Source organism: Sarcophilus harrisii, chromosome 2 (genome assembly GCF_902635505.1).
Source record: "Sarcophilus harrisii chromosome 2, mSarHar1.11, whole genome shotgun sequence".
NCBI classification, from domain to species: Eukaryota; Metazoa; Chordata; class Mammalia; order Dasyuromorphia; family Dasyuridae; genus Sarcophilus; species Sarcophilus harrisii.
In genome coordinates this window covers 226,689,515-226,700,974 of record NC_045427.1, presented here as the reverse complement: position 1 = coordinate 226,700,974, position 11,460 = coordinate 226,689,515, and the positions used below count along the sequence as shown (strand labels likewise).

Genomic DNA, 11,460 nt, shown 5'->3' with positions numbered 1-11,460 from the left:
TGGGGGAAAAAAGGAACGAGAGAGAGGATGTGTCAAAAGAAAGAGAAGACAGAGGAAGGAAAAGAGTGGAAAAGAAAGTCTGGGGAGGATGGAAGGGTTGAAGGAGAGGAAAGAAGACAGGCTAGGGAAGAAGAGTAAGAAAAGGAAAGAAAGAAGAGAGGAGGAGAAGCGGAGGAAGAGAGAAGGGAGGGAAAGAGCAGAAGGAAAGAGGAGGGAGAGAAGAGAAGGAAGAGGGAAAGAAGGACAGCGGGAAAGAATATGGGAAAAGATGGAGACTGAGTGCAGTCTCTAAGCAGGAGATAGGATATAGCAAAGGATCCGGGAAGAAGAGGATGGAGAAAAGAGAAAGACGATAGAAGAGGCGGCAAGAGAAGGGAGGCTGAACAGAGAAGAAAGAGAGAAAAAAGATGGGAAGGAGGAGAAAGAAGAGGCAAAGGTGAGAAAGTGGCAGAAGAGAGGAAGAAAGAGAGGAGGGAGGAGAAAAGAGAGGGAGGAGAAAGAGATGGGGAGGGGAGGAGGGGCAACACACACCCTTCAGGTGGCCCCGTGATTTCTCACCTCCCCAGCGCCCAGCTCCAGCTCGCTCTCTGCGGGGTCGACCGAGAGAAGCCGGAGAAGCCGGAGAAGCGCTGATCCTCAGCCTCCTACCAAATCCCAGCACTCCCTGGCTCCGCTTCTCACCCCTAACAACTTGACACTGAGCAGCAACAGCAGCGCCTGAGCCAGCGGCAGTGAGCAAAGCAACAGTTTCCAGGGGAGGAGACCTGCCCGGGACAGGGACCCACGGTAAAGCGACGCGAGCCTCGCTCCAGCCATTGACGTGGGAAGCGGTCCGGCTGTCTTGGAATGCTTCGGGGACTGGGGTCAGTGTCCCACCCTGGGAGTTAGGAGCCAAGAGCCGGGAGCTAGGGAACGGGTGGGTCTGATTGCCTACGCGCATCCCGCACCGCTGGGGATGGGGGTGGGGGGAGCGGAAGAAGGGGGTGGTGAAGGAGCCCTGGGGCGCTTGCCAGGAGCCCACGCAGGTGTGAGCACGTGCTGGGAAGGCTGAAGCCGCCCGGCAGTCCGAGCTTCAGGTCCCTGGGAGCGGAACAAGCTCTGGTCCCTGACACTGCCCCCTCAAACACTCCCTTCCTCCCTCCTCTCCTGGCGTTCAGTCCCCAGCCTCTTTTCCCCCCTCCCTTTCATCCTCCCCTCACCCCCTCCAGCCTGCTTCCACGCCTGAAGCTGCGACTCCCTCCCAAAGCAGTGCGGAGCCGAGCCCCGAGCAGAGCGGATCCGAGCGGGGCAGGGCAGGGGCACCCGCTGCCTCCAGGAGACCACGCCCGCCTTGGCTGGAGCCTCTCACAGGGAGGAAACTGGGAGCCTTTCAATTTACCTTCTTCTTTTGTGCCAAGAATGAGCCGGTAAAGTTTTCCCGGGGGTAAGAGGCTCTTCCCAAGACTAGGGGAGGTACAAGGAGGGTGATCCAGGGGTCTGACCCGGGTGCCCCGAGCCCTCACGTCTGGCCTTCTGGACCTTAATCACACAGTATCTGATTGCCCGGGATCGAGACCATTTCAAACTTGGCACCGGGGGTTGGGGCGGTGGTGGGGAAACTACAGGTTTGGTAACATCCCCCCTTCACCTCGGCGTCTGAAATTGGAAGCTACAGAGGCTGCCGTGTTCACAGGTTCAAGTGTGGCCAGAGAGAGAAAGAAACGTGTGGTTTGAACTTTGAGCGGGTGTCCACCTGCTCCCACTCTTGTCTTCTCTGTCTCGGATGGTAAAACTAATTATTAGCCTGTCCAGAGGTATTCATTCATCTTTGTGCACATTTATTGATGAATCCTTCCCCTTCAAGGTTGTTTTCCATTGTATTTTTACGATTAGCAGTTTTTATTCTCTTCGCTGCCTACCTGGTGCAGAGGTTGGGGTTCCGACCATCCTTTCGGGTGGTTTGGATTTACCGTGGTTGTTCTGTTTTTACCCAACGTTCTTGTCTGTCTACTTGCTGGGTAAAATGGGGTCTTTCCATCGAGATATCCAGAAAAAGAAGGCATACTTGCTCCCCCCCCCCCCAATCCTGAGAGAGCCCTTCCTCCTGGATGTTTATTTCCCACCGAAGATGGATTTCCTTCTCATTGGGGGAGAGGTGAGGGAACTGAGCGCAATGGAGCTGATTTGGTTTGCTAGAGGCTACTCTGGGAAACTTAAAGCCCTACGATGTTGGTGCTGAAAGGAACCTTGAAGCATAAAATGTCAGAGCTGGAGCAAAAGGTATTACTAAGACTCAAATGGATCTTAGGCATCACCTAGTTTAACTTGCTTATTTTTCAGATTAGGAAACTGGGCTCCAGAGACGCAAAGTGATTTGTCCAGGTTAGGGCCCCCTTTCAGGGTGGATCTGCCCCCTTGGAGAATCCGGTTTTTAGAATAAGGGAAAAGCTGTCTTTGTTAGCAGAGATATTGCAAGAGAGGTAAAGAATGGAAAAAATAGGAAGTCACCCCTATCATAACTGTTGCCAGAGATATCTCGCACTGCTCCAGAAAATGGTACTATGTAAGTAAAGGTTTGAGGGCAGCCTCAAGATAGTTGTTAAGAAGGGATAAGCAACTGTTAGGCTGTCGCTAAGTCTGCAAATTGGGACAAATGTTTATGAATTAAAGATTTTATCCTCTCCTAAATGAATGGATTATAAAATCTGTTTTAGACCATCCTATTTTAGACCCACTCACCACCCCAAAAAATTCTTTGCATTTTGTAAATACCAATCATATGCGATTAACTTATTTGTGTATGTGCCACTAGGAAAATGTAGGCTTCTCGTAGGAAGAAGCTGTTTTCATTTTTGTGTCTTTACTATCTCGAGAACCTTATATAACACATAGGTGCTTACTATGTGCTTGCTGAATTAAAGCGCTTATAGAAGGCCTTGGTGGAGAAGACAAAGTCTGAAAAAGCCTTTCATGATATAAATTTAATATTCATGCATAGTATAACAGAAAAAACATTGAAGTGAAAGTTCAGAAGACCTAGGGTTATAGTATTGGATCTGTCACTGACTCTACTTAACGTTGGACATACTTTCTTCTGGAGATGTCTCCTAGTCTGTAAAATAGGAAAATTAGACTTGCTATTTATCAGGATCTCTCTTGGAATCTGATAGTCTTTGAATCTCCTTTCAATGTTGTATGAAAAAATCTCAGTAGGATGGCTTTCATGGTGACCAAATATGGTGTGAATTTGGGGTTTCTTCCTAAACCCAGGTTCAAAAAAATTGATGTTTCCCCGAGTTAATTCTATAGAGTTGACTACACTACAGAGAGGAAGTGGGAGAGAGGAAGGTGATCTTAAAAGAAATGTAGGAAAAGAATAAATCTTGTTGTGGTATACATCTCCTTATTGTTATATGAGGAAAATCGGAAATATTGGGAAAAGATTTATCATAAAAGATTATTAAAATCAAGGTAGCACACATTTATCTATCTTTAGTATCCATCTGTCTTTAAGTATGATTGAACTTGAATAAATCTGAAATAGTTTGGGAGGAAGCATTTAAGATTTAAAAACACATGCTATCAATTCATCAACAAACAATTTAACTGCTATGTTTGAGTCTTTGTGCTGGACAATGAGGATTAAAAAAATGAAAGTAATTTATGTTCTGCTGGGGTTAAAACTGATATTCAGAGAAATAAATACAAAGTGATTTGTCTCAATGAAGCAACCAACAAGCATTTATCAAGTGCTTAACTTTGTACCAGGCACTGTGCTAAGTACTAAGAGACCTAGACTAAAATAGATCTTGTCCTCAAGGAGCTTACCCTCTAACAACAGGATAGAAGAATATTTATTACTTAATAAATTGATGTGAGAGAAGGGAATCAAAGGTGATATCTGAATGAAGACTTGAAGGAAGAAAAGAAATGCAAAAAATAAAGATGAGAGAGGAACATTCCAGGCATTACAGATAAGTATTAGAAAATGGAACTTCAGAATTCAGGGAGCTAATAATAATAGCTAGCATTTATATGATATTTTCAAAGTACTTTATAAATATTATCCCTTTTCATCCTCAGAATTATTTTACAGATGAGAGTTACACAATTTGCCTGGGATCATACATCTAAGTGTCTGAGGCTGGATTTGAACTCAGATCTTCCTGACCCCTAGCCTAGTGATCAATCCTAGAGGTCATAGGCAGTTCTGATGGTGATATCTGGTTACCATCTACAATTCCCTGACTTATGCAGATGGCTCCAAACAGAAGGTATGCATCAAAAGGCTAGGAAAAGCAACAGGTATACATAAAGCACCAGAGAAGAAATGCAAAGAATCGTTGAAATAGGGTTAGATAGGGAGGAAGGGTTAGCCCTCTGATCCCCCAAAGACAAGTTAAGCTCTTCCCTTGTTACATAGTGTACGTGAACTATATATGAAAGTCTGATCTGGGGCAAGTCTTGATGTCTTTGAGCCTCAATTTTCTCATTTGTAAAATGAAGCTATTAATACTCTACCAACCTCCCAGGGTTCTTGTGAGGAAATCACTTTGTAAACTTTAAAGTGCTTTTTCATTGTGAGTTCTTGTCATCCTGCATTTCCTGAGGCTCACAAATATAGGTGTAGAAATTGTGAATTCATCTTAATGCTTCATCACCTAGTGTGGATGGTTTTCTCCAAGGAGGGAAATGCATTTCAGAAAAGTCCCATTTTAGAAGGTACATAAAGCTAAAGCTACTATACATATCTCTATGAATATACTTTAAGCATTTGTAATTTCACTGCTATTGGAACCCCCTCCTTTGACCGCACCTCTGGAGACAATCTTCATGCCTTCCTGTGGCTTGAAAACAGCATGCTCCAGGCCACCCTGCTGGTACGGAATCACTCTGTTCTTGTTAAGACTTATCTGTAGACTAGAGCTATGGCTGGCCTTCTACTCTGAACCTTTCTAATTTGGTAGTGTTGTTCAGTTGTGTCCTACTCTTTGTGATCCTATTTGGAGGTTTTCTTGGCAAAGATACTGGAGTGATTTCCCATTTCTTCTCTAGCTCATTTGACAGATGAGGAAACTGAGGCAAACAGGATTAAATGACTTGCACAGGGTCACACAGCTGTTAAGTGTCAGGCTAGATTTTAACTCAGGAAGATGAATCTTCCTGATTCCAGGCTTGATGCTCTTATCTGCTGTACTCTCCAGCTTGTTAGGAACTGCTGGGAGTTCTGCCAAGAGAGAACTTTGAGGACTCGGTATCATAGCCATAGGATCACAGGATTTGGAATCTGAGGGACCTCAGAGACAGCTAGTTTAGCCCCCTCACTTTACATAAGGCCCAGAATAGGAAATTTACTTGCCTAAAGCCATAAAACTAGCAAAGATCAAAGCAAGCACCCAAATTCTGACCTTTTCACTCCAAATTCAATATTTTTTTCTACTACCTCACACTGCCTCCTCTATGCTATATATAGTAGCTAACTAGGATTTTTAGTTCACATGTTGGTGGAGTTTTATAGTTTATAGAGTGCTTTCTCTACCAAAAAAAAAACCTTATAAACAACCCTTAACCAAATAGTATAAGAATTATTATGTCCCTCTGACAGATGAAAAAATTAAATATAAGAGAGATCACATACCAGGGTCATGCAGCCAGACAATACCAGTGCAAGGAGTTTTCTCAACTCAGCTTTGCAAAGTGGTACAGCACATACGTCACCAGGCCTGAAGTCAGGCAGACTTAATTTCCTAAATTCAAATCCAGCCTCAAATGTTCACGAGAAGTGTGATCCTAGATAAGTCATTTAACTTTATTTGTCACAATTTCATCATCTAGAGAAGGAAATGGCAGACCACTACAATATCTCTGCCAAGAAAACCCCAAATGGGGTCACAAAGAGTCAGTCACAAGAGAATAACTCCCAACTCAAAACCTATAACATATTGTATAGATATAAGGGGCAGTGGCGGGGGGGGGGGGGGGGGGGGGGGAGAAGGCAACTTAAAAAAAGATTAATTGATCTTTTTTTTTTCTAAAAAATACTTCAATTGTATACAGACACATATCACCAAGTAGTTACTTTCCATTTACCTATGTGATCCTTAGCAATCATTTAGTTTCTCTGTGCCTTGTTTTCCTCATCTGTCAAATCAAATGATAGTAATAGTAGGCATACTGATTATCTTTCTGTGTTGATATCCAAGTTAAGACCGTCTCATAAGACTCAAAATGCTATATAAATGTATGATATATATCTTATAATATATCCATCCACATATATATATATATATATATTCTTCTTTCTCTCATCTTCACAGACTTGTCATTTTAATTTTTAAGCAGTTGGAGAGTGGTAGTATGAAAAACAAGAAAAAGGAGGGCTCTTTGGTAAGAAAGGTAGAACCCCATTTGGGGTTTTGACAAGGATTGTTTCTCAGTCTAGATGTAGAAAGAGGACTATATCATCAAATGTGAAGGGAAGAGAGAAATTATACAAACCTGACTCCAGCTTCTTTCATGAGGTCCAAGGTTCCCTTGCCATTCCCTTTGTTGTCCAGTGGTTTCAGTCATGTTCAATTCTTCACAACCCCACTTGGGGATTTCCTGGCAAAGTTACTGGAGTGCTTTTCCATTTCCTTCTTCAGCTCATTTACAGATAAGCAAATTGAGGCAAATTGTGACTTGCCCAGTATCTGAGACTGGATTTGAACTCATGAAGATGAATGCTCCTCATTTTAAGCTCAGTACTCTATCCACTGCACTATCCAGCTGCTCTGGAGTCTACTGGAACTAAATTAGAGAGGAATACTAACATAGCTTATCTTTGTCTTTGAGGAAGAACCTATTATAATCAGAATGGGTAGGCTGGGTGAATTTGCTAGCACTGAGCTGAGGCAGTAGCACAGAAAACCTTGCTTCTCTTTATCTGAACCAAAACTGAATTCTTTTCCCACGTGTTCTTTGAAAGTCAGTAACTCCATCCATTTAGCCTGAACCGTATTTTGGAAGATTAATATCTTGACTTTTATAGATTGATGCATTAGAGTCTGTAAAGAAAGTCGAGAATAGTCAAACTGCCTATTCATTACTTCAGAAACATAAAGACAATGAGAAGTCATAAAATCAGAATCACAGACTTGGATGAACCCTTAGGGGCCTTTTAATTTTTCTTAAACTAAGGCTTAACAGGTTAAGTGACTTGTTTAAGACATCATAATTAATAAACATTAGAGATATTTGAATTCAGCTTCCCTGATTCAGGGCCAGTGTTCTTTATACTGAATCATGCTGCTTTCCAGCTACCATACTTTTGGTCAGGAGCCTAGGTAACACTTAATGTCAGGATCCTTTCATTGCTATCAATATTTACTCCATGCCTTCGCAGATGAAATCTGATAGGCTGTCAATTAAATTTTGTACCATAAAACCTTGAAGTAGCAATGGAAAGATAACCCAATACAATCTGACAGGCATATATTAAGACTTCCGTGTGCAAAGCATTGTACTACGGACAGAAACAAACACATACTCGGAAAAATCCCTTCCCTAAAGGAGCTTATATTCTATTCTGTGTACAGAAATAAGCAAATACAAACTATATCCAAAGTCGTAATGAGGGAAGGTAGAAAAAGACAAGAATAACGAAAGGGACTAAAAAGGGCTTTGTGTGAATTCGGAGGAACTTTGCCTGCTATCTTTCCCATTAATCACAAGTTCTTTAGGAACTTTGCCCTCTTACTAAGTGTTGTAATAAAGCTTTTTGCCCCCTTGACTAGAAAAAGAAAGAAAGCCCTCATATATGTGAGGGCCTTTGAAGAGAGCAAGGGAAGTTCTCAGAAAGCCTGAGCTTTGGAGGAAACTAGGTATTCCAAGAAAGCTGAGGTAAGTAGGAGAGTAGTGCAAGTATGGGAAACATCCTGTATAAAGAAAGATGCAAAAGTGGGAACTGGAATGGTTTTATATAGGAAGTAGCAAATAGAACAGTTTGCTGGAATAGAAACTGTTTTGGGCAGGGGGAGGAGTATTGTAAATTCATATGGAATGCTATGTTAAAGCCAGATTATGAAGAAAATAAGGAGTCACTGAATTTATTGAAGGGAGATTGGGGGATGGAGGAGGACTGATGTGGTCAAACCTTTGCTTTAAAAATATAAATTTAGCAACTATGTGGAGGACAGGGTAAAGAGGAAAAAGACTGGGGATATAGGGAACAGCTAACTATTGCAGTTGTCCAGAAAAATAGATAATATAATCTTTTAATAGGGTAGTAGTCCTATAAGTGGAGAGATGGGGATGGATAAGAGATATACTATAAAGATAGGAACAATCAGATCTGACATTTGGATATGATGAGGGAGGAAGAGTAAGGTTATAAATCTGGGTTGACGAGAATGATGATGGTACCCTTGCTAGAAACAGGGGAGTTCAAAAGGTAGGATAGGGGAATAGAGTTCCATTGTGGATACATTAAGTTTGAGATGCCTAAGGGATGTACAGGTGGAGATGTTCATCAAGCAGTTGATGATGATTGAGAGACCTTAGGAAAGATAAAAGACAGATAGTAGATTTGACAGTCATCTACATAGCAATGATATCTAAGCCACCAGGACTAATGAGCATACCAAGAGAAAGAGAAAGTGGAAAGAGATGAGAACACAGGATGAAGTTCTCCTACTAAGAGGGGACAAAACTTGGAGGCTTCCAGAAAAATAAACTGAAAAGGCCAGACAGATAGGAGAGGAACCAGGAAAAAACTGGATCTCGAAAAAGTAGGGAGGAGGGAGTCCTAGTTGGTGATCTATAATTTCATGGGTCACTTGCTAGGCATGTTTCATTTTACACACACACACACACACAGAGAGAGAGAGAGAGAGAGAGAGAGAGAGAGAGACAGAGACAGAGACAGAGACAGAGACAGAGACAGAGACAGAGACAGAGAGACAGAGAAGGGAGAGGGAGAGAGGGAAAGAGAGAGTCTCTTTTTTTCTCTCCCTTTCTTCACCTCTTTTCTTTTATATCTTTATCTCATGTTTCTCTCTCTCTCCTCTTCTCCTCTTTCTCCTCCTCCCCTGTTCCTTCCTCCTCCTCCTCTTCCTCCTCTTCCTTCTTCTCCTCCTCCTCCTCCTTCTTTTCTTCTCTCTCTCCCTCCTCCCTCTTTCCCTCCCTCCTTCCATTCTTTCTCCCCTTCTTCCTCTTGTGCCTCTCTGTCTCATATCTCTGTATCTGCCTTCTCTCTTTCTCTCTGTCTCCCTCTCTTTCCTTCTCTCTCTCTCCCTCCCTCCCTCCTTCCCTTCTTTCCCCACTCTTCTGCCTCTGTCATGTCTCTGACTTCTATCTTTGTGTTTCTGTGTGTGTGTCTCTCTCGCGCGCTCTCTCTCTCTCTCTCTCTCACACACACACACACACACACACAGAATTAAGGACAGAGTACTAATTTGGAACCTCTTGGCAGGGATAAGATAGAAATAAATCACAAGAGCTAAAATGTTTTAATGTTTTCTATTGGAAAATTTCCTCATTCTGTCAAATTAACAGATTGTAGATTAACAATAATATAAAATATCATATAATATAAATAATATTATAATATAAAATATAAAATATTATAATATAAAATATCAGAAGTGAAAGGGATCTTCGAGCATAGATATCAGAACATGGAAAGAATTTTAGCACATAGACTATGAGAACTAGATACAAATTGAGAACATGGAAAATTAAAAGCTGTAAGGGATCTTAGTAATCCACTTATTCAACCCATTCATTTTATTTATTTAATCACCTTGTACCTGGGTAAAAGCTGAGGCTTACTGTTCTCCAAACCTTTATTATAACCACAATATTAAATTTGAAAGATTCATGTTGAGCTAAAAAGAATGCCTTTTAACCTGTCTGAACATTTGAAAATCAATTGAAATGACCAAGAATTGAGATAAACAACAATTTAACTTCTTAGATAGCACTGAAGACATGCTGCTTAAAGGCATGCTATGGTCTTTCCCAAAAGTTAAATTATGGGAGCATTCTCCTTTCAATCTCTTGTACCATCTGCAACATGTAGACAAAAAAACCCAAAGTATACTTAGCTGTTCTGAACAGTGTAAATCAGATTTAACTGAAGAAATTTTAATGTGTCATTGAGACAAGAATCTGAACCTAATCCTTGAAGATTACAGGAAAGTTCAAGCTCTGTCAGGTCCTACCAAGTTAGAAAGGCTTCAAATACAATGCATATTAAGCTGCTTACCTGTTGGCCAAAGATTAACCTAGCTCAGTTACAAAAGGGTTATCACTGTGTTAGGTTGAATGATAAATATTTATTGTTGGTTTTCAGTCATTTCAGTCATACCCAACTCTTCACAATCCCATGTAGGATTTTCTTGGCAAAGATACTAGAGTAGCTTGCCATTTTCTTCTCTAGCTCATTTTATAGATCAGGAAACTGAGGCAAGGAGATTAAATGATTTACCAAGAGTCATACAACTAGAAAATATCTGAGGTCAGATTTTGCTTATTTTTGTATTTTTTACTCAGGCAATTGGAGTTAAGTGACTTGCCCAGGGTCACATAGCTAGGAAGTATTTAAATGTCTGAAACCAGATTTGAACTTGGGTCCTGCTGAGTTCAGGGCTGGTGTTCTATCCACTGCACCACCTAGCTGCACCTTTTTTTGTTTGTTTGTTTCTGTATCTAAGGTCAGATTTGAATTCAAGTTTTAGGGCCCCAGCAATTCTCAGTCATTCCATTGAGAATAGTGACAAATATTAGATATAAGCATCTCAGGGAGAATGCAAGGTCTTAAGAAACAGGTATTATACAAAAAGTCTTTGTAGGCCTAGAATTAGACTTCAGTGCTTTGTATATGGTGTAAGAAAAGGAACTGAATCTGGAGATTAATTGTTATAGGAAACTCTCAGGTGAAGAAATTTCTCAATAAGTTGGTACCTTCTCCACAACATATAGGGTTATGAGTTGCTTAGGATCCTGAGAAATTAAGTCTTGTCCAAGGTCACAGAATCAGTATACATCAGATGCATAATTTGAACCTGAGTCTTCATGGCTACAAGCCAATTCTGCCTCTTATACATCATCACATAGTAGGTTTGGATTGGATTAATTAAATCTACCTTGGTGGAGAAATTGCCTGCACTGATGAAATAATCCTTGAAGTATTTTTAAATAATATAAAATTGTCCACAATGAGGAAATCTCATTGAGTTGAAGTTTGATTGCTCTTCAATAAATACCTTATTGGTGTGGTTCAATAGTATTGTGAATAAGATCTGAAGTCAGGAAGAATTCAAATTCAGCTGCAGACACTTACTATCTGGATAAGTCACTTAAACGTGTTTGCCTCAGTTTCTTCATCTGTAAAGTGAGTTGGAGAACGAAACGGTAAACCACTCCAATATTTTTGCCAAGAAAACTCCAAGTGGGGTCACAAAGAATAGGACACACTGAAATGACTGAATAATAACAACA

At 41.2% G+C, this 11,460-nt stretch overlaps 1 protein-coding gene across 4 annotated transcripts in view; it reads left to right on the top strand.

Moving 5' to 3' along the window:
• The first annotated feature begins 519 nt into the window (after positions 1–519).
• KCNG1 (potassium voltage-gated channel modifier subfamily G member 1) overlaps positions 520–11,460 on the top strand; it is a 30,526-nt gene continuing 19,585 nt past the window's right edge. The window contains exon 1 of one of the 4 annotated variants that reach the window (XM_012539700.2): positions 520–786. The gene's annotated coding sequence lies outside the window, so the exon portion shown is untranslated. Of the gene's footprint in view, positions 864–1,050; positions 1,424–11,460 lie in introns of those variants that run through there. The other 3 variants (XM_003757684.3, XM_031951634.1, XM_031951636.1) reach the window with 3 other exon arrangements.